Source organism: Artemia franciscana, unplaced genomic scaffold, assembly GCF_032884065.1.
Source record: "Artemia franciscana unplaced genomic scaffold, ASM3288406v1 PGA_scaffold_74, whole genome shotgun sequence".
Lineage (NCBI taxonomy): Eukaryota > Metazoa > Arthropoda > Branchiopoda > Anostraca > Artemiidae > Artemia > Artemia franciscana.
This window is the reverse complement of record NW_027062709.1, coordinates 472244-495282: the sequence shown is the minus strand read 5'-3', so window position 1 is coordinate 495282 and position 23039 is coordinate 472244.

Here is a 23039-nt window from a genome sequence, read left to right as displayed (position 1 = left end):
AAGGCAAAAACTACAAAAAAAACTAAAAACTAATAAAAAAAATAAAAAAGCTAAAATACTAAAAAAACTAAAAAAAGGCAAAAACTACAAAAAAAACTAAAAACTAATAAAAAAGCTAAAAAACTAAAAAAACTAAAAAAAGGCAAAAACTACAAAAAAAACTAAAAACTAATAAAAAAAATAAAAAAGCTAAAAAACTAAAAAAACTAAAAAAACTAAAAAAAGGTAAAAAACTAAAAAAACTAAAAACTAAAAAAAACTAAAAAAAAAGGAAAAAACTGAAAAATAAGCTAAAATAAAGGTAAAAACCAATAAAAAACTAAAAAAAAACTGAAAAAACTAAAAAAAGGCAAAAACTACAAAAAAAACTAAAAACTAATAAAAAAAGTAAAAAAGCTAAAAAACTAGAAAAACTAAAAAAACTAAAAAAAGGTAAAACTAAAAAAAAATAAAAAAAAACTAAAAAAAAAGAAAAAACTGAAAAATAAGCTAAAATAAAGGTAAAAACCAATAAAAAACTAAAAAGAAAAAAAGGAAAAAACTAAAAAAAATTTTCATCTAAAAAACTAAAAAAAACTAAAAAAGGTAAAAACTAAAAGAACTAAAAAAGAAAAAAATAAATGACGAAACTCAAAGAGAAAGCGACCAGGACAAAAGGAATGTTCGATTAGCAATCAACAAAGCACCGGGACACAGGGAGTATAAATGACGACCAGGACATAAGTAAAAAAAAAAACTATCTATATATATAAAAATAAGTTGTCTGTGGATCTGTGGATCGTGGATCAGGTGACGTCACCTGAAAAAACTGGATCAGGTGACGTCAAAACTGAAAAAACTAAAAAAAGGCAAAAACTACAAAAAAAACTAAAAACTAATAAAAAAAATAAAAAAGCTAAAAAACTAAAAAAACTAAAAAAAGGCAGAAACTACAAAAAAAACTAAAAACTAATAAAAAAGCTAAAAAACTAAAAAAACTAAAAAAAAGGCAAAAACTACAAAAAAAACTAAAAACTAATAAAAAAAATAAAAAAGCTAAAAAACTAAAAAAACTAAAAAAACTAAAAAAGGTAAAAAACTAAAAAAACTAAAAACTAAAAAAAACTAAAAAAAAAGAAAAAAACTGAAAAATAAGCTAAAATAAAGGTAAAAACCAATAAAAAACTAAAAAAAAACTGAAAAAACTAAAAAAAAAGGCAAAAACTACAAAAAAACTAAAAACTAATAAAAAAAGTAAAAAAGCTAAAAAACTAAAAAAACTAAAAAAACTAAAAAAACTAAAAAAAGGTAAAAAACTAAAAAAAATAAAAAATAAAAAAAAAAACTAAAAAAAAAGGAAAAAACTGAAAAATAAGCTAACATAAAGGTAAAAACCAATAAAAAACTAAAACGAAAAAAAGGAAAAAACTAAAAAAAATTTTCATCTAAAAAACTAAAAAAAAACTAAAAAAGGTAAAAACTAAAAGAACTAAAAAAGAAAAAAATAAATGACGACACTCAAAGAGAAAGCGACCAGGAAAAAAGGAATGTTCGATTAGCAATCAACAAAGCACCGGGACACAGGGAGTATAAATGACGACCAGGACATAAGTAAAAAAAAAAATTAACAAAACTAAAAAGAAGGTAAAAACTACAAAAAAACTAAAAAGAAAAAAAAACTAAAAACTAATAAAAAAACTAAAAAATCTAAAAATCTAAATAAACTAAAAAAGAAAAAAAAAGGAAAAAAATAAAGGAGAAAAACAAAACTAAAAAACGAATGTATATACAGACCGGTACACCGGGATACAAATGACGACCGGGACACAGGGAATATAAATGACGACCGGGACACAGGGACACAACTACAACGGGGACACCGGGGGAAACAGGGGGATATAAATGACGACCGGGACAAAAAAACTAAAAAGAAAAAAAACTAAAAACTAATAAAAAAACTAAAAAATCTAAAAATCTAAATAAGCTAAAAAAGAAAAAAAAAGGAAAAAAATAAAGGAGAAAAACAAAACTAAAAAACGAATGTATATACAGACCGGGACACCGGGATACAAATGACGACCGGGACACAGGGAATATAAATGACGACCGGGACACAGGGACACAACTACAACGGGGACACCGGGGGAAACAGGGGGATGTAAATGACGACCGGGACACCGGGACAGGGAATGGTCGATTAGCAATCACCATCAACAAAGCTCAAGGGCAATCATTAGAATCATGAGGTATAGATCTGAATACAGATTGTTTTCCCATGGACCATTATATGTTGCATGTTCAAGAGTCGGTAAACCTGACAATCTATTTATATGCAAAGACAATGGGACAGCAAAGAATGTTGTATATTCGCAAGTTTTACGTAGTTAAAACCATATATATATATATATATATATATATATATATATATATATATATATATATATATATATATATATATATATATATATATATATCTATATTCACAAGTGGGACATAGGGACACAACTACAATGGCGCGTAACTATTATGGTGCGTAACGACTTACGCGCGCGGGGGGGCTTGGGGGGGCGCGAAGCGCCCCCACCAACTAGGTGTTGGGGTGGCGCGAAGCGCCACCCCAAAAGCTAGTAAATATATATTTTTAACTATGTAAAACATGCGAATATACAACATTCTTCGCTGTCCCATTGTCTGTGCATATAAATAGCATTTATATTCCCTGTGTCCCGGTCGTCATTTGTGTCCTGGTGTCCCAGTTTGTAATTTCTCTTTGAGTGTCCCGGTCGTCATTTATATTCCCTGTGTCCCAGTGTCCCGGTCGTCATTTGTGTCCCGGTGTCCCGGTCTGTAATTTCTATTCAAACAATCCCTGTGTCTCAGTCGTCAATTATATATCCTGCCTGTGCCCCCGGTGTCCCCGTTGTAGTTGTGTCCCTGTGTCCCGGTCGTCATTTATATTCCCTCTGTGTCGGTCGTCATTTGTGTCCAGGTCTGTAATTTATCTTTGAGTGTTTTTTCTTTTTAGTTTTTTTTAGTTTTTTACATTTTTTCAGTTTTTTTTCTTCTTTATTTTTCAGCGTCACTATGAAGTACATATCGCCGAACCTTTGTTTTTTAACTTAAATCTGGTAGGCATTGATGACCTTATCCAAGTCAAAATCCCAAACCCAATCATTATCGCTATCATTTTCAGTTTTGATATGTTTTGACTCTCGCTTTCCAGGTGGATTTTCATCTAACTGCGCGGTTTTGCGTTCTTTAGCCGCAAGCCTGTTTTCTTGCTGTTCTTGTGATTCCTCGGCACGCCTTCTTTTTTCACTTTCTCTTTTAGCAGCAAGTCTGCTTTCGCGTTGCTCTGGTAGTTCCTCGGCACGCTTTCTTTTCTGACTTTCTCTATCAGCAGCAAGTTTTTTGGCATAGACTCTTTGAGCATCTTCATCAGTCATTGTAAACTTAAACATTAATAGAATTCTACGCGAACATATGTCTTATATAACTTGAATGACGTCACCTTCAAAGCAAAAATGATGGCAACTAATTTCATGACGTCAGCCGAAACATGACGTCACCTGATCCACGATCCACAGATCCACAGACAACTTATTTTTATATATATAGATAATCAACAAGGTTAGCTGTCTTACAATCATTTGAATAACATGTTAACTTAAGGGCTATTTTATGACTAAACACAACATTGCTTATAGCTAGATTCTTATAGCTGAAAAAATACATTAGTCTATAAGCGTTACGGCTTTCTCTTCTAACACAAAATTTGTTAGGCTTCTTTTCTACCATTTGTAATTGAAATCCCCTAATGAACGTAGCTTAGCATGTACGGTAAAGTTCATGTACTATATCACTTTTTCAGGGATTAGAAAAAAAGAGCTTGCGACCCTGATGTGCTTATTTTTTTCTCAAGCGCTGTCTTCAGTGAAGTTTCCAATTGAATGACTTAATCAAGGTGAAAAATTTGACTCATTTTGTAGATGTGGGGAGCAGAAGCCTCGAAGAGTATAAAGGTGTATATCTAATCCCTCTTGATTTCTGGGGATGTTTTGTACTATGGTCCAAAGCCGTCTGGCGGCTAAACAGCAACAAATTGAAAATTCAAATAAAAACTTTGATATAGTAGTCCCGGCGGATCCCATTATTGCACTCGGCAGGCTTCTATATATGGATTCTCATTATCTCTTGTATTCTAACCGCAGACAGTGCTGGGTCCTGGTGGTTTCGCCGTCGGGCCCCAGCATGGCACGCGGCAGGTTTTTATACATGTATTCTCATTGTCTCTTATGTTCTAACCACAGGCAGTGCTTGATTGACCCAGCAGGCAGTGCTGGGTCCCAGAATGACACGCGGCAGGCTTCTATATACGGATTATCATCGTCCCTTGTGTTCTGACCGTAGACAGTGCTGGGCCCCGGCAGCTTCCCTGCCGAGCCCTAGCATGGCACGTGGCAGGCTTCTATATATGGATTCTCATTGTACCTTTTGTTCCGGGTCCCGGCAACGCTATGTCATTTTTGGATCGAACTGATGACGTAAATTGGACATTCCTAATCTGGCCCTTTCTCTTGGAGCCGCAAGGCTGGTCTCGCGTTGCTCTGGTGTTTCCTCCTGGTGTTCCCTTGTTGATGATATTGTAGGATAATTATACATGCATCGCTTTTATAATACAGCGACAAGCCTTTTTTTAATATCCCTATTAGCCGCAGGCCTGGTTTCGCGTTGCGAACTTGACGTCATTTATAGATTTTTATCTTTTATTACAGTTTTTTCCTTTTTAGTTCTTTTCATTTTTTGATTTTTATATTTTTTGTCGTCATATTTCAGTTTGTTTCTTTTTTAGTTTTTTTTCTTTTTTAGTTTTTCTTTTTTTTTGTTTCTTCTTTTTTTTCTAAAGTTCTAATAAATCTGTCGAATTAAAATGATATAAAAATGTTTATACAAAAATAGTAAGTTATAAAAGCCGCCCCGCTATAAAAAAAGAAGAAGATAAAACGCAGTTTACCATCTACAAAAAGTAATAATTAATATTTTCAGCATAATTTTTTGCCTTTGCACTTCTGACCGCTATAGTGAGCGAGCTAAGCTTTTTGTTGTCAAATAAGATTGGTCTTGAACCAGTTTTTAGGTTCATGCGCTCTTTGTGACATAGAATACGAGTTCTTTTGGGGGTGTCACAAGAAACATGGAATACTAGTTCTTTTGGGGGTGTCACAAGAAACATAGAATTCTAGTTCTTTTGGCGGTGTCAAAAGAAAAACAAAACGAAGAGATAGAAATGCATAGGAGAATTTAAAACAAGGGTTTTAAGTGTAGGCAACAAAGTATCAACTAATCACTGCTTCTGTTTAAAAATAGTATTTTAATAAACAGTGTCAACTCTGAAGGAGTCTCAAAAATTAACTAATGAAAATTTTACGTTTCATGACAACGTAGTGTATCTTTCCACTTTTTAAAGCTTTATATATTTCGCTTAAGTTACAGAATTCACAATTTTATAAGAAAAGTCTATTTCTGTGTTTCCACAACCGCCATATCTATTTATTACTCGGTCGATGTCTACCTCAATATTTTGGTGAATGTTTATAATGGCTATTCCTGTCAATATAGAGTCCTGTGAGTTTAGAGCTCTTTGTTAGTATTTTCTCTTCTACTCATCCTAAAATATTCAAATAAAGACTAATATTGTCAGAAAAACATTAACTCTAATAAAGATGCATGTCGACATTTGCTTCAAACTAAGTATATGAGTCGAAATACTCCTTAAAAAACAAATAATTATGTTTCTGTTATTTTTGTGTTTGATAGGTATATATTGGGGATTTAAATCTTCAGGGTTTCAAGGTGTGGTAGATTTCTAATTAATTCTTTTTAATCTTTAGATTTCTACATATTCAATTCAAATTTTAAATCTCGGTATATCTGTTGAGCATAAAAATAATATGTGAAATATCACTCAGAATTAGCGTTAAGTAAAAGAATTGTCCTGTAGAAATATTGATTTATAAATAACTGATCATGGAAATATGATTCGACTGCATGTATCAAAATAAGCTTAGACAATTTTATGGACAATCTAATGACAATCATACTTCCATACAATCATACTTTGGGATTTCCTAAGATAATTTTCTGTTGGGGCAACTTTCTACTGGGGGGTGGGTTATTTGCGGGAAAAATTTTCCACGGAGGCAGATGTTTCTGACATGATTATAAATGATCTTTTTAAATGATTTTTTTTTTAAATAGAGTGCGCTAAGACAAAAATTCACCTGGAAACCGGCTGTAGGAAATTTTTCGGGGCAATTTTCAGTTAAAATGGAACTGTTTGAGAGGAATTTTCCTGGTGACAGGGGGAGAGTATTTTACATGAGAATTAATTTTCATGGCGGGATTGTCAAGGGGAGAAGGAATTTCCAGTGACGGAGAGTCAGAGTTCAGATTCAACTGAAAGAAGGAGTAACATCAAAACTTAAAAACGAACAAAAATTAATATACACATAAGGGGGCCACCCTCTCCTCAATACCCTGCTCTTTACCTTAAATTTTTATTTTTGTCCAAATTCGTTATGAACGACTCTTGAAACGTGTGAATAAAAAGCTTTTTTGAATGTTCAAAAAAAAACTTAGCGTAAAGAGCGAAGTATTTAGGCGAAAGCAGCCCCCTTATATAAGCAATATTTTATTTTAGTCTTAAGCTTTGATATTATTCTTTACTTTCAGTTGAAAAAACTTGGTTTTTATTTAATTGTTAGTGAATACGGATATTTCAGCGTGATTTCGGTGTTTATTTAATTGTTAGTGAATACGGTGATACGGATATTTCAGCGTCATTCGAAATATCGAATACTGCTTTAGATGGTAATGCTGTTTTTTCTCTTTTTGCTTGTTGTTTCTTTTTTTTTCCATCATTCCCCCTTGTGTTTTGTCGTTTTGTAGCGTGTTAAAAATAGTTTATTAATATTGTTTAGTAAAAATTGAGTGTGTATTGGCTTATAACGTTCATTTCAAGCTTTTTTGACGGGTTTGTCCCCCCCCCAGAGATTTTAGCCGTATAAGCCACATCCTTCAACCACTGAATTCTCTACCAATAGAGACTAGGTTATATACATTTATATACCTTCGTTTATTTGCAGGAATGTCTGAGAACTACTAAATACAATGGTATTGAATCTTTTGAAAGTAATTGTTGAAACTTTTTTTCAGTGTTTAAAAACGGCTTTCTCGCGATGGCTTCTACTTAAGGCTAAAAATTAAGGCTATAGTCAAATTTAAGGCTATAGTCAAATTAATCCATTGCTTTAACCATATCCATGTATTCTACATTTGGGGATGAACTTATCTACCTCCCACACGCAACCATGGATTTTTTTCCTTGGGGGAGGGTGAACAATGTATATTTTTGGATGGGATAATATTGATAAAGCAAATTCTGTTTGAGAATTTGAAAGGGATTACCCAGAAATTCAAGAGTTTCAGGGAGGTGGAACCCCTTATCCACCCATAAATCACTTTGTGTTGCAAACTCCTAGCCAATACTAATCTTAAGCTCTTAAGCTCTGAAGCCAAGCGAGTATTTTGCAGTATAAAGTCAGTAGGACTTCAGTAGTATAGCATAAACAAGCTTTCGGGTGGGCGAAGGTGAATGTTGTATAGTCTCCGCTTTTTTCAGTCAGATTCGTCATTAATGCTGCAGTACATGTCCCGTCTCCACTTCCCCCTTGGCATCATCGCGCCAGAAACCCTAGAATTGACTATTAGAGTTTTGAAATTACCTTCTCCTTTGTGTCTTTGTTTAAAAAAAGTGAATTCCATAAGAATTATTCCAAATTTTCTCATGTATAAATCAGGGTATTGGGAGTGTTCATATTAGGAAGGGGGGGGGGTACACTGAATATAATTTTTATGTTTATAATTCCCTCTAGAAGCAAAGCTGGGTCTTATAATGCTGCATGATAAAACTGAAAACAAAAGAAAAAGAGAATGGTTTGGTACCGCTTATATGTGTACAAGAAATTTCTAAATTCTGATTTAATTATTCATAGTTTGTTTAAATTCACTTCATTCTATTTTCAACATACATTTCGTACAGCATGCTGATTTAAAAATAGATGTCCTTTAAGTAGCGCTGTCGTTGTCTGAAATGCGACTCATTGTGATGAATTGATGCGACTAATTGTGATGTAATTGTGATGTTAATGCGACTAATTGTGATGTAATTGTGATGAAATGCGAAATGTATCGAATTGAATTTCAGTCAAAATTCTGGGAACATATATGTCTTTTTGGAGCTTGTTAAAATAAATATTTAGAAAAACGAGAATAGCAAGAAGTCTGCATGGTATTTTACACCGAGACACTTCTAAATTTAAGGGTTAATATGTGAATCTGGAGGTAAGGAATAGGTTTAATTAAACAACTAAACAAATTAAAAACAACTAAATTATTCCTGGATTGAGCCCCCCTCTACCACCAAAGGCTGGAAAAAGGGCAATTGGAACAATTGGGCCCGATTTTGCCCCGAGTTTGAATGGACCCCGTGCTGCCATCAAAATGAACAATTGGTTTTTAAAAAATTAAAATTTTAGTAAAAATAACAAAATATTGATATGTTTGCTTCTGGAAAGAGATCAAAACACAAAGAGAATAGATTTAAAACCGTTTTAGAAGCATTTGCCGAACAAAAATTTAAAAATATCTAAATTCGTGTGCCCATATTCTGTGATGTAATTTTCAAAAGGCATTTCCAGTAGTTTTATAATATCCAGGGGACACAAACATGAATTAACGTTTGCACAAAATGAGTAAAAAAGAGAACAAACGAGGACAAAACCGTAAGCTCAAAATGAACAAATTGGACTATCAAATGAGACAAGATTTAAAGAACGACCTATAAAAATGTAAATGTATGACGGTTGATAAAGAACAACCTAGACCATAAAAAGTGACAAGACAATCCAAGTAACTAAAGCAAGAGGCACTGAAAAAATGTCTGATGCAATGATAAACAAAAATAAAGATCAGAGAGGTATGTAGTTAAAATATTAGCGAAACTGACGATTAGATTAAGTCAAAACAGAAGTGAAGAACAATAGAAATATACAGTTAAAAGATAAGCGACAGTGAGAATCACAACGAGTCAAAAACGACAAAGAAGAAAAAAAAAATTATGCGGCTACAATATATGCAATATTGACAATCAAAAGGAATCAAAATGAAAATAAAAAACAGACAAATGTGTGGTTAAAAGATATACAACCACGATAACAAAGAAATAACAAGTAAAGTAAAAACGTGAAGTTAACGTTTGCACAAAATGAGTAAAAAAGAGAACAAACGGGGACAAAACCGTAAGCTCGAATTGAACAAACTGAACCATCAAATGAGACAAGATTTAAAGAACGACCTAAAAAATGTAAATGTATGACGTTTGATAAAGAACAACCTAGACCATCAAAAGTAACAAGACAATCCAAGCAACTAAAGCAAGAGGCACTGAAAAAATTTCTGATGCAAAGATAAACGAAAATAAAGATCAGAGAGGTATGTAGTTAAAATATTAACAAAACTGACGATTAGATTAAGTCAAAACAGAATTGAAGAACAATAGAAATATACAGTTAAAAGATAAGTGACAGTGAGAAACACAACGAGTCAAAAACGACAAAGAAGAAAAAAAAATATGCGGCTACAATACATGCAACATTGACAATCAAAAGTAAAAACGTGAAGTTAGAAAATAGTTTTACGTCATAATATGCAGAACAATTTTTGCTAAGAAATTTTGCCTAGAGACCCACTATACTTTACACCCCCCCACCTAATCTGCAAATATAAAACCAAAAGTTGTTTTTTTAATTATTATATTTTCATCCTATTTTGGTATATTTTATTAAGATTAGCTAACTTCACTTCTCGAGTGTGTACCATTATGTAAACAAGTACCAAAAAACATGATGTTAAAAGAGCAGAACCAACACAATTTTTCTATGTCAACAAATTGTGGCATAAAACCCAGTAAAAACCAGTAAAGATGCCAGAAACTACACAAGTGTTTTTTGTAAGTCATTGGGACACTTCAACTCTGTATATATTCACTATGGAATCCTCCATTATTCCACAAGAAAATTAGCCAACAAAGATGATTTACTTGGGGACTGCTGCCTGCTTGGTCGAATTGCATTCCTGCATCAACGATCTCCAAATGAAATTGTTTGACTTGTTATGTTTTTTAAGGCTACTGATAAACTGAAATTACTCTCACTGTACTACAAGTATGCAAAGTTTTTGCTGCATTTACCATCGTGGACAAGAAATAGGTATGTTACGGGCCAGTACAGTGTTACCAACCCTGAAGAAGGGTTGGACTCATATGGGTGTTACAAACTCACAAATTGAGCGACATAATTCATCTGTCAAGACCCATTCGTGGGCCAAAGTTTTACAGCAGTAGTCGGCATCTGTTTCTGATTGTTTTGTTTTTGTCAAATGAATTAGTGTCTTGTGCTTTTTTTTGTGCCCCATCTGTTTTTCTATTTTTCCAGATTGTTTTTGCAGATTGTTAATGTGCACTAGGTAGTAATTTTGCTTACTAAAATAAACAACAACGTATTCATATTTTTCAATTATATCGTCCAGGAGCTCATCGGTAGCTTCTTCAATTGTATCGGGGTTTCTTTGATGTAATAACCAATCGAAAACCTCTTCTTCGTTTGTTAAATCACCTTCAAGACAAAAAAAAAATTATGAAATAGGTAGAATTATTGTTATTAGCCACGTAACTACTGAGTCCAAGTTGCTCTGTTTTTTTTTATATCTTTTTTCGGGGGGGGGATAGGGAGTACATCCTATTCATAGTGACGTTTCATGACCAAATGTGTTAAGTTGATTCACCATGGATAGCTTCTACAAGTGGTTGAGGACTACTTAAGTTTTAAAACTCAATAGTTTTTTTCGAGGTGAGAGCGTGTAAAAAAGGATTGGACATCACCTGCTTTTTCAAGAGTTTCACAAACAAATACAGAGCTGTAATTCATGTTTTGCTGTGGCTTCAATGAACGTAAGCGTTGATTGATCAAAAATACTCATAATTTTTTCAGCTTTAAAATAGCTGGACAAATTTATTAAATAATCAATTTAGCCCATTACAGACCTTTGAAAGCAATTTTGAACCATATTCATATGCCCCAATGTATCTTTTAGACCCCAATGTAGACGTTAAAAAAACACCTTTCACATATTTGAAATTATTAGATCAGTCATAACCCAACAGATTTCTGTCAAGGAAGAAATATTGTGAGACACAAACAGCTATGCTAAGGGTCACATGAATATACAATTTATATATATATATATATATATATATATATATATATATATATATATATATATATATATATATATATATATATATATATATATATATATACATACATATATATATATATATATATTATATATATATATATATATATATATATAATATAATATATATACATATATATATATATATATATATATATATATATATATATATATATATATATATATATATATATATGAATATTAATATATATAATGAAAAACAAATCACCAATGCAACAGCACAAACACAGAAATAAACACAAACCAAAAAATTAACCATATAAACAAAAAAGAAAGATAGAAGGAGAAAGCAAGACTGTTTTCCTACTTTAGTAATTAATGCAGATCAGTATTTGAATGAGGCCTTAACCCTACTCATCCATCCAATTACATAGGTCATCTTATATAGGTCATATATGTATATATGATATATAGGTCTTATATAGGTCAGTTATCGTTTTTAAAAATTTTGAAAATGATATTAGAAATAACAAAATATTGAAATGTTTGCTTCTGGAAAGAGATTATTTTTCAGGCTATGACCAAAAACAACAACTATGTCGTATCAGCAATAAGTCCACAGAGACTAAATAGTTTAGCAATCTTGTTGAGAGAAAGTGAAAACACAAGGAAAATAGATTTGAAAACTGTTTTAGAAGCATTTGCAGAACAAAAATTTAAAAATATCTAAATTCATGTGCCCATATCCTCTGATGTAATTTTCAAAGGGCATTTTCAGCAGTTTCATCATATTTATGGACACAAATGTAAATTGACGTTAGCACAAAATAAGTACAGAAGAGAACAAAGAGGACAAAACCGTAAGCTCGAAATGAACAAACTGGACCATCAAATGAGACAAAATCTAGAAAAGGACCTAAAATATTGAAATGTACAACGGGTGATAAAGAACAACCTAGACCATCAAAAGTAACCAGATCCATCCAAGCAACTAAAGCAAGAGGCACTGAAAAAAATGTCTGAAGTAATGTTAAACGAAAATAAAGATCAGAGAGGTATGTAGTTAAAATGTTAGCGAAACCGACAATTAGATTAAGTTAAAATAGAATTGAAGAAAATAGAAATATGCAGTTAAAAGATAAGTTGCAGTGAGAATCACAACCACTCAAAAACGAAAGTGAAGAAAAAAACAATATACGGTTACAAGACATGCGACACTGACAATCAAAACGAATCAAAATGATGAAGAACAGAGAAATGTGGGGTTAGAAGATATACCACCACGATAACAAAGAAATATGCAGTTAGAAGATAATCAGCAGTAGCAGATAGTCAGCAAGAGCAGTGAAGCATGAAGAACTGTGCTGTTAAAATAATTCATGCCATAAAAGGAGAAAAAATGAGGATAGCGCTAAGAGTGGAAAAAAAGAGAGGGAGAGAGAGAGAAAGAGAGAGAGAGAGAGAGAGAGAGAGAGAGAGAGAGTTGAAGCACGGGGTATATATTGAGATTATTATAGATTGAACGAGCTTTAACATAAATGTGCTATTTTGCGTCTTACTAATATTAATTAGTTTAAATAATACAAAATCATCAATTACTTTAATATAATTAATGAATCTATTGTAATTACTGAGGTGTATCTAGCACATAAACACCATTAAAGAGCCAAATAAGTTAGCTTGATTGCAAGTCTTGGGGGATAACTACAAAAATAAATAACAACATGTTACAAGCTCTATGTAACTGTGCTGATGCGCGCACGCATGAGTCTTTTATTCGAGAAGTTTGATCTCAGTGAATGGGGGAGGGGAGGGTATCGAATTAACTCATAAAGGTCAAGCTATATCAGTTCATTCAATGCTCTCCTCGAGTTAACATCTCAGTATCGGAGAGCGCGCATTTTGACTTATTTTATGCTAATCTTGTGAACACCTCTGAATAGTTATTATGTCCAGGAAAAAGAGACGTAATGATATGGAATCCACACGATTATCTGTGCAAGATTCAACAGCCCAAGGGACAATACGTGATTCGATTGATGCGCTGGCTAGTTCGGTCCATCAGATTTTAGAAACAGTTAAAGCAACCCGGGAAGAGATACAAGGTTTGAGATCTTAATTATCCGAAATCCGTTCAGACATTAGTGGTCTAACCTCCAAAGTGAATGATATTGAAATCATAACTGCAACCCACTCGGATACAATAACAAAGATTCAGGCAGAATTAAAAGATATAAGACAGAAAGAAACCCATGAATTAGGCCCTCTCACTGATAAGGTCCTCATGTTAGAGAATTTGGAAAAGAAAGACAACATTATTGCGTGGAATTTAAAGGCTGCCTGAGTGAAGGAGGCCTCGACGAAAATGGAACATTTGCTGGTAAACTTCTTACAACTAAAAATTAATTTTGAAGTTAAAGAAGTACATGACAAATTTGTGAAAATACGACTCATGAACTCGGATGACAAATTCTCGGTACTTCAAGCGAATAAACAATTACGTGACCAGTCTTGGAAAAAAGACCTTGATAAAGCAACAAAATTTGATTACAATGGAGTTTTCTTCAGTGATGATGTTAGTAAAACCTGCAGGGAGATTCGCGCTACGCTGAATCAAAAAAAGAAAGAAATGAAGGATAAAGGTTTTGTTCCATGGATCCCACCCACGGTACCACCCACATTATGCTACATAGACCAAGACGGAGTGAAACAAAAAAGAAGTGGTATAACGTCCCACCAGTCGAATAAATTGTGTTATTTTTTTATTTTTTTTTGTCATTATTAGTGATTTATTAGGATTTGTTCATAATAGTCATTATATAATTGCGCAAATATGTGTTGGTGTGAGCACATTATTGCCAAAATGTGCGTGCTCTCTATTGAATGAGAAAGAATCAACATAATTCCACTGAAACGCAATGGACTTTTCCTACGTATGCGGTTGTTATATGTGCTTAGCTTAGTTTTCTTTTTTGAGTGGTCTTTTGTTAAATTGTTGATTAACTGGAGTGAGGCTTTTTTGTTGATTTATGATATTAAGTTTACATAATTTACCTGATCTTGCAAGCAGAACTAAACTGTTAGAGGAAAATCCTTTTGATATACTGGAATGCATGAGGGATGTGAAGGATGATGAAGCAGTAATTTTGGAAGATAGCCCGAAAAACAAATATTCATTTATGGATGATTCTATCCCCACATGCAGTAATGTACGTTTTTCTAGTTTTAACTGCAGAGGTTTACTTAATAGCATTGAATTCATAAATGACATGATTAAAAAAAAATAAAATTGAAGCTTTAGCGGTAAACGAAACTTTCTTAAATGATAGGAATATTAATGATGTAAAGTTTTTTGATTATGATTTTGTTCATGAGAGTAGAAAACACCATCAGCATGGTGGATTAGGATTTATCATAAGAAAAGAGTTAAAATCGAAAATAAGACGAGACCTAATGATTTGGAATGTAGAAATGATTTTTGAAACGTGTATTCTGAAATGTGAAGTTAATAAGAAATCAACAATTATGATATCTTTATATCGCCCACCTTCCGGAAGCATAGATCAATTTTTGATGCAATTTGAAATTCTATTAAATAAAATATCACAAATGAATAAGCAAATATTTATTTTTGGTGATTTCAACCTAGACCTAATGCAAATTCAAGCAAAGCTAAATGATTCGAAGGTAAGAGAATTTTTAGAACTAATGCTTTGTCAAGGACTGCTCCCATCATGTCTGATTCTAACTCGAATAGATGATAATGGAGCAACATTAATTGATAATATTTTTTCTAATAGTATTTGTTTTTCACTTTTTGTCAGGTTAAACGATATTTCAGATCACGGTGTGATAATTTCAGAATTTAATTTGGCCAGATCTAAAAAAAAAATAAACGTAATGAAAAAACAGGTCGTATAATAAATGATGAATCAATTGCGCTTTTAATTATTAAGCTAAGAGATATAGATTGGAAGGAAGTAGTCAGTACTAAGGATGCAAACGAGGCATTGGAAATGTTTTATAAATCTTTTAATCATGTTTATAATGATATATGTCCGAAAGTTAAAAGGGAAACACCCAAGTCAATGCCACAAAAACCATGGATATCCCCGAGACTGTTAAAATGTATTAATGAAAAAAATAGACTATACAAAATTAAATGCAACTATCCGTCTGATGAAAGCAAACCAGAAATTCAAATTGTACAAAAATACTCTGACTAGAACTTTGAGAGAAAGAAAAAGAAATTATTATGAGAAGGAAATATCTTCAGCTGCGTCCCAGCAGAAAATGTGGGAAATCTTGCGTGATAAATTAAATAAAAATAAACCAAGAGCAATACCGACTTTTCTTAATAATGGAAATGACGCTAATGAATCAACGAAAAAAAGGATATCGCAGAATTATTTGCTAAGCATTTCAGTAAAATTGGTGAAGAATTGGTTAGAGATCTTCTGGATGAGTCATCAGATTATACACGATTTTTGCCCCAAAACGAAGATAAATCATTGTATATGCTACCAGTATCATTTGATGAATACCAAAAAGCTATTAGTGATTTAAAGAAAGGAAATTCGGCTTCAGTAGGTGATGTATCGACAAATCTTTTAAAGAAAATATCAGAAGTAATATATGAGCCTCTTGCACATGTTATAAATACGAGCATAAGAAATGGTGTCTTCCCTGATCTTCTGAAAAAGGCTAAAATAATCCCTATATTTAAAAAAGATGAGGCTCAAGATCCCAATAATTAACGTCCTATTGCACTCCTTTCCCCACTGGCTAAAGTTTTTGAAAAAATAATGAAGTATAGACTTACATCATTTCTGGAAAAGATAAATTTTTTTTCGAAGTTCCAGTTTGGTTTTTTAAAAGATAGATCGACAGAAGATGCCGTCGCCCCAACACATATTTTCATTAATGATGCTTTAGATGATGATTGTTTAGCAGCTACATTGTTTTTGATATTAAGAAAGCTTTCGACACTTTAAATCACGAAATTCTATTTAAAAGCTTGAAAATACGGGAATAAGAGGAGTACCTTTAAAATTAATCAAATCATATTTGCACAATCGAAGGTTTGTGGTAGATATTGATAGTGAATATTCGTCTGGGACATCGAATTATAATATCGGTGTACCGCAAGTTTCAATTTTAGGACCACTATTATTTTAATATATATAAATGATCTTCCTAAATCTACTCCTGAAAATGCATTAACAATTATGTTTGCGGATGATACTGCAGCAAGTTTAAAAGCACCAACATTAGATGCACTGAATGAAAAACTGATTGAAGTTGCAAAATCCATCACAAATTGCTTCCAAATTAACAAACTTGTCCCTAATTTTGTTAAAAAAGAATTTATTATTTATGGAAGATCAAATCAAAAGTTGAAAAATATTTCTCTGAATAAAATTCCCATTGATACTGTTGTCAACCCCTTGAAACTTTCAAACTAGTATATCTCATGAAGGAATTCTTGTACCAAAAAATGAATAAGATATACTTTGATCAGATCATCAAGAACTATTGATTGCCGTCGAAAAAAAAAAATTATATCAGTCTTAGTTCAAGAGTTGATTTTTTTTTGCCGTAGGCCAACTTTCTAACGTCACCACTTAATATGTAGTCTCAATTCCTAGAGTAAAATATTAACCCCAGTGATCATAAAATTAATACATCCCCTACTCGGTTTCTTAAGATAGTAATTATTCCTCTAGAAGAAGAAGTATATTTTTTATAAAATATGATTAATAAGTATGAAGTAATCCCTAACCCGTCTCAACCTAGCATTAGTCTTAATCCGTCTGAAGATATGATTAACAGAACCATAGATGAGATGAATCCTAATCTATATATATAAAAATAAGTTGTCTGTGTGTGGATCTGTGGATGGATCAGGTGACGTCATGTTTGTCCGCATATGACGTCTGAATTATTTCACAGTAATACAAAAGAAGAAAAAAACTAAAAAAGGTAAAAACTACAAAAAAAAACTAAAAAGAAAAAAAACTAAAAAAGCTAAAAAACTAAAAAAAACTAAAAAAAGGTAAAAATCTAATAACTAAAAAAAAACTGAAAAAAATAAAAAAAAGGCAAAAACTACTAGTACTAGTACTAAAAACTACTACTAGTAGAAGAGAATTAAAGTTAGTAAAGGGATCAGATGTGCTCTTCCGATTAGATATTCCTTTAAGCTAACTTTATTCTGCTTTCAAAACAGATGCTTTAATTGGCCAAGGGGTCTTACTAGACAATTTTGTCATTTATATTAATAATAATTGGAGTAAATATAAAATATGAGAAGTACGCACATGTAAGAATCTGTCCCAGAAAAATATAGGGGTCTTCTACAGGTCGTGCCCTAATCCATGTAAGAAGTAAGAACACCGACACTCAGGACCTAAACAAAGGTTGAGCAATAGAAAAGAACTCAAGACCTCGAAACTTAGGCTTAAATGTGAAGGGAAGGGACACAAGAATAAGGATAGAAGAAACAAGAGCGACTACCCCTCCTAGCTTATTAGGAATAGATCGTAAAATAGCATATGCAAATAGAAAATATCATTCCGGTTGGATATGAGCTGGGGTAACTAATGGGTTAGCAGGAATGAAATTGTCCAGATCTCCTAGAAGATAAGGTCTAGTTAGGGAGAGAGTTACAAGAAAAAAGATAAGGACTATAAATCCCACGGTATCCTTAAAAGTAAAATAAGGGTGGAATGGTAATTTATCTAAGTTGGCGTTAATTCCAAGAGGATTATTAGAACCTCTTTGATGAAGGAATAAAAGGTGAATCATTGTTAAACCGGCCACCAGAAAGGGGATTAAAAAATGAAAAGTGAAAAATCGCGTTAGAGTGGGATTATCAACAGTAAATGAACAACAGCAAAATGAAGATCTTTAATAAGTCTTGATAATTTATTTAGAATATCTAAAACCAAACTCATCCTCTTATGTTTTGTTTCCAGAAAAAATCTCATTTCTTAATGTCTTTTTCTTGACATAAATAAGCGTACGTCACCAATGTATGTACATGCGTGCATACGTACGTCCGTGCGTCTTTCAGAATCCCTCGACTCAAAATTTTGTTATTTACTCACAAAATTTCCGTAAGTGTTATATAGATTCAGATTCATTTATTCAAAAATTAATGTTCCTCAAAATCTTCAACTTGCCCAAATGGAGAGATAAGCTCGACTACTGGGCAAGACATATAAACAAAATTTAACAATCCTCATTGATACAGAAAACAAAAAATGAAACATTATTTCATCAATAAAATAAAAAAAACAGTATCTTCAATGAGAGTATTTCAGGTGGAGTAACTGGAGTGAGGCCAAAATAAAATGTAAAATAAAAATTTTTTACCAACCGTTCCTGCAAGCAGATTCCATTATATAACTTTTTAATCGTCTCTTGAATGATCCTTTTGGTAACTCAACAAATTTATTTAATGAGTATTTGTTGGCTATTGATGGGATCATATACCGGAGGTTGAAACGGGATCTTTCATTTTTCACCAGATGTAGTTTGGACGGGTTAACACATCTAGTTATCAGGGAATTTTGATGTTTGGACAGTAAATTCTGGTCAAAAAAGAATTTATGTACATGTTGAATCTTAAAAAAAACAACTAGATAATAGCAGATGAGATTTCTGTGCAAGAGTCATTATGTCTAGAAACAGATAAGAGGTACGTGTTTCAGAGTGGATGTCTGTACTCCTCGGGTGTTGTAAAAACTTATCTAGAATTCGAATAGCTTTGCTTTGCAGGGTTTGTAGTGGTTTAATATGTGATTTAAAAGTCAGCAAAAATATAGCTGAGCAATACTGGATGTGTGAATCAATTAGGTAAAAATATAGGATACTTAGAACCTTATATGAGAATAAAAATTTTAGTCGGTGGAGCAAACCTATATTTCTTGATAATTTTAGTCTCAACAACGAAATATGTGTTTTAAAATTTATGGTAGGGTTAAAAACGATACCTAAATATTTTGTTGTGTATACTCTTTTGATATCATGAATAGTATCAATGGTAATTTTATTCAGAGAAATATTTTTCAACTTTTGATTTGATCTTCCATAAATAATAAATTCTTTTTTAACAAAAATAGGGACAAGTTTGTTAATTTGGAACCAATTTGTGATGGATTTTGCAACTTCAATCAGTTTTTCATTCAGTGCATCTAATGTTGGTGCTTTTAAACTTGCTGTAGTATCATCCGCAAACATAATTGTTAATGCATTTTCAGGAGTAGATTTAGGAAGATCATTTATATACATTAAAAATAATAGTGGTCCTAAAATTGAACCTTGCAGTACACCGATATTATTATTCGATGTCCCAGACGAATATTCACCATCAATATCTACCACAAACCTTCGATTGTGCAAATATGATTTGATTAATTTTAAAGGTACTCCTCTTATTCCCGTATTTTCAAGTTTTTAAATATAATTTCGTGATTTAAAGTGTCGGAAGCTTTCTTAATATCAAAAAACAATGTAGCTGCTAAACAATCACCATCTAAAACATCATTAATGAAAATATGTGTTGCGGTGACGGCATCTTCTGTCGATCTTTCTTTTAAAAAACCAAACTGGAACTTCGAAAAAAAATTAAAAAGAACTAAAATTAATTAAAATGAAAATAAAAATTAAAAAGAACTAAAAAAGGAAAAAACTGTAACAAAAGATAAAAATCTATAAATGACGTCATTTTCGCAACGCGAAACCAGGCTTGCGGCTAATAGAGATATTAAAAAAGGTGTGTCCATGTATTACAAAAAGCGATGCGTGTATAATTATCCTACAATGTCACCAAAAAGGGAACACCAGGAGGAAACAGCAGAGCAACGCAAAACCAGGCTTGCGGCTCAAAGAGAAAGGGCCGGATTAGGAATGTCCAATTTACGTCATCAATTCGATCCAAAACTGACATAGCGTTGCCAGGACCCGGAACACAAGGGACTATGAGAATCCATATATAGAAGCCTGCCAAGTGCTATGCTGGGGCTTGGCTGTGAGGCCGCCGGGGCCCAGCACCGTCTGCGGTTAGAACACAAGGGACAATGAGAATCAATGTATAGAAGCCTGCCGCGTGCCATGCTGGGGACCGACGGCGAAGCCGCCAGGACCCAGCACTCTCTTCAGTTAAAACACAAGGAATAATGAGAATCCATATATAGGGCCAGGCAGCGAAGCCACCGGGACCCAGCTAGTATATATATATATATATATATATATATATATATATATATATATATATATATATATATATATATATATATATATATATATATATATATATATGCTGCCAAGTTGGCATGTTGGCAAGGAATACATATATATGTGCCATGCTGGGACCCAGCTAGTATATATATATATATATTTTACATAATCATAAATATTTGATTCTTTGATACGTTCATTGTTATTAAGGCTCAGTTTGCAGCCAAAAAATGTATGGCTGCAATTTTACAAATTTTCAAAGAAGAAATCACTCAATTCTTGCAAGAGTACTTCCTAACAATATCGTATGATTGTTACTTAAAATTGCTCTTTCAAGTTTAAGAAAGTTTGTTGCAAAAATAAAACAAAAAATTACCATTGAATCATAATAACAAATTCCTCGCGATAGCAGGGCACTAACCTGAATACTGTTATAGTAGGAGAAAAATAAGTTTTGACCAGGAAAAAATTGGTACAGAAATGGTTTCTTCACCATCCGGACCGGAAAAAAATGCTTAACAACATATCAAAAATCTAAATCTCTAGCTCGATGCGAAATTGTTTTTTTTTAATGTTTTTTTATTTATTTTCTCAAAAACCGGGAAAAAAAATTAAAAAACGTAAACTATAATGTTTTACACATCTTTTTAGATCAGCTTTTGGCTCTGAATTCATTTCTGATACTCATTTCGTTACCTGACCAAAAGAAAAATATTTATCAGCAAAAAAAAAAAAAAAATTGGGAAAAAAACTGTGTCTTTGGGGAAAAAAACTCTTACCAGCGTTGTAGTCTATTTGGCTATGTAAACGAAAGGCTTAGAAAAAAAAAGACTAAACAACAATAAACAGGAATGACGAAACACCTCAGCGCCAAACACCATAAGACGAGGTAGGTTCTAACTTAATGTGTTCAGAGAAAAGCTTTTATCTTATTTTTCAAATATATAAAAATTGCACATCATCAAAATATAGGAACTAGATTTTTCATCATCACAGTTAACTGTTATTCTTCTTCACTAAGTTCTTCTTCTTGAAACTTCGAATTGTTGCACGAGCTTCCCTTACAGGTACGACAGGCTATAGTACACTCAAGTCCGTTTTTCTTACAGGTACACTTTTCACTATCACAGCCGTCAATACGACACGAGCATGATAATTTTCAGCAGCTGAGACGGAGCGGCAGGGAGATCTGTTTTTTTTGGCGCAAAAACTTCGTTATCCTGCAGTTTCCATCCCAGGCGTAAAGGGTCTACTGGGTTCCCGAGCCAGATTTGAACTTGGCAGTAGACACGTAGCGAGTGGTACTTCGCTGCTGCCTGAGTCGGTGGCAGTTCTTGTGGAGGCATGAAAGTGGTGGCAGTGCTCACTTTTCTGTGAAAGATTAGCTTTCTGGCAGTGTCCAGGTTCGAAACATCAGGGCAACCGTACAGTATCAACAATGCTCGCTCTCCTGCTGCCACAATATCGTCAAGCAATGCGAGCTTGTCGCCAAATATAGCAGCGCTGTCCCTGAAACTCTTGTTGGAAAGTAGCAGCTGAACGGCTTTGCCCTTTCCTATTCCGTAAAGGTGAGAGGTTGTGTCACAACCCAGAACGGCATGACAGAACGGTATCAGATTGCTGACATCTGTTCCTAGCTTCTGCTTCATCTCACTAATATCCCAAGCTGAACTAGTACCGCCAAACTTAGCTTCAGGTGAGAAATATAAACGCCCGGAACGCGAATCTGATCGACTGATCAGAAGAACCAAGATGTCAGTATCATCAGCAACCACGATTGTGTCTGTAAGACTAGCAGCTTCTACGGCTTTTTCTACAATCAGAACGTCGGCGTCTCCTTCCGAGTGGAAAATTCGGAAACCAACGGCTTCCAAATGGTTGCCGAGCAGCTTCAGGAAACGTCCTTTGTTTGTCTTACATGAAAGAAACTCTTCTTTCTTCATGAATAGGGTCATCTCTTCGGTGAAAAAGACTTGGCGGCCAACCATCCTTGCTCGACGTAAATGGGTAGCATCTTTGATTGCTGGACCACCTTCATATCCGTCAAACACAACGATCGCACTAGGGTACCTTGCTTGTACGTAATGGACGTATGAAGCAAAGATGACCTTGAAGGTTGACCCTACCTTCCATGGAACTCGATGTAGAAGAGAACCACCATCCAAGACGATGTTACACGCAGAAGCAGGTCTTGAGGGTGACTGAGTCTCAATCCCGCAAGCCAGAAAGATCGCTTTTGCAAGCTCTGGCTTATTTGCTTTTCTCATAAGGCCATCGCTTTCGAAAAGAGAAGGAGGAATCGTACAAAGTTCGTACTTGAAGTATTCTTCTCGGAGGTCAGTTCGTTGGGCTACTATTATAAACCGCTGGAAAAGGAGCGCCGGATCTATGTGCGCTACCACAGAGGACCCCGCCTTTTTGGCATTCATTAGGGTCACTTGGTCTTTTTTCTTGAAGACTTGCTCCTTCAAGGTTTTTCCCGT